Source organism: Orbicella franksi, chromosome 2 (genome assembly GCF_964199315.1).
Source record: "Orbicella franksi chromosome 2, jaOrbFran1.1, whole genome shotgun sequence".
NCBI classification, from domain to species: domain Eukaryota; kingdom Metazoa; phylum Cnidaria; class Anthozoa; order Scleractinia; family Merulinidae; genus Orbicella; species Orbicella franksi.
The window spans coordinates 5,000,874-5,002,011 of NC_138146.1; the positions used below are offsets into that span (position 1 = coordinate 5,000,874).

The 1,138-nt window shown below is 41.5% G+C and overlaps 1 pseudogene; it reads left to right on the forward strand.

Annotated features, from left to right (window-relative positions):
• Positions 1 to 394: 394 nt before the first annotated feature.
• LOC145477893 (putative serine incorporator pseudogene) overlaps positions 395 to 1,138 on the forward strand; it is a 1,657-nt pseudogene continuing 913 nt past the window's right edge.

A 1,138-nucleotide genomic window follows, 5' to 3' on the forward strand; every position in this document is an offset into this window, starting at 1 on the left:
GTAGTTTTTGTAAAACCGTCTACCGAGAAGAAAACAAGTCATTGTTTACAAGATGGAGCGAATCAGAATTTGTTGATTTAACGTGAACTAGAAAGAAGATAAGTCATGCTCCACAGACCATGCTATCCTATCCTTCGCAAGATAAACTCTTTTTTCCTCGCTGTCGCTTATATATTACACTTTTCTGTTAAAGTTTCACAGAGAATTTTCTTCTCTGGGTAAAAAGAGTGGTGTCTCAATAGTGTATGTAGAACAAAGAGACTGAAACAATAAAAGAAAAGAACACGCAACATTAAACATTTAAGATTTCTCCTAATCACTGACACGTGTTATAAGACTAACAACATTGAACAACAGTCGTTAAGCTGGCTTTTTTGCGACGATCCCATAGATAGACAAATTTCGGAGAGGACGTTATTTACAGGATTACACAGCCTTAAAAAGTAGATGTTAGGAGATATGGCTTCGGCTTCTTCGTCAAGTCATGAAGTTGTTGTGGAAAACCCAAGAACTAACAACCAGGCAAATTCTCGCGAAGCGCCAAAGTTCCGAGTTGTGGATGCCATCCTTGAACTGTGTTACAAGCTTGATGTGGTTTTATGTTGCGGCTTACACATCTGTGCACGATGTTTTCGACCCCGCGTCCGCCTTCGACAATCTATCTTCACACGAATGTCCTACATTGGTTTGCTAGTTGGTGCCTGCCTGCTATGTTGTTTTCTGTTGACACCGCGTACAAGACATTACATGGGCGATAGGTTTTGCCAAATGGTCTCGTACTTTTTCTGCGACACGTTACTCAGTTATGCGGCGGTTTACAGAGTTCTCTTTCTGCTAGCAATCTTCTATTTTCTCCAGAGTCTGGTTTTATTTGGCATTTCGTCAAGCAGGGAGAGTCGGGCGAGAATAAACAATGGTTTCTGGGGTGTCAAGATTCTAATTTTATCGCTACTCACGTTTCTGTTTTTGCTGATTCCTCATTCGGAATACACTGGGGAAGTGTGGACGTTCTTTGGCTTAAACGGTGGCTTCGCGTTCATAATTTTACAGTTTGTACTGCTCATAGACTTTGTTCATGCATGGAATGTAAGCTGTGTGGAGCGACTCGAAGCTTCTACAAGCTACACGCAGCTAAACC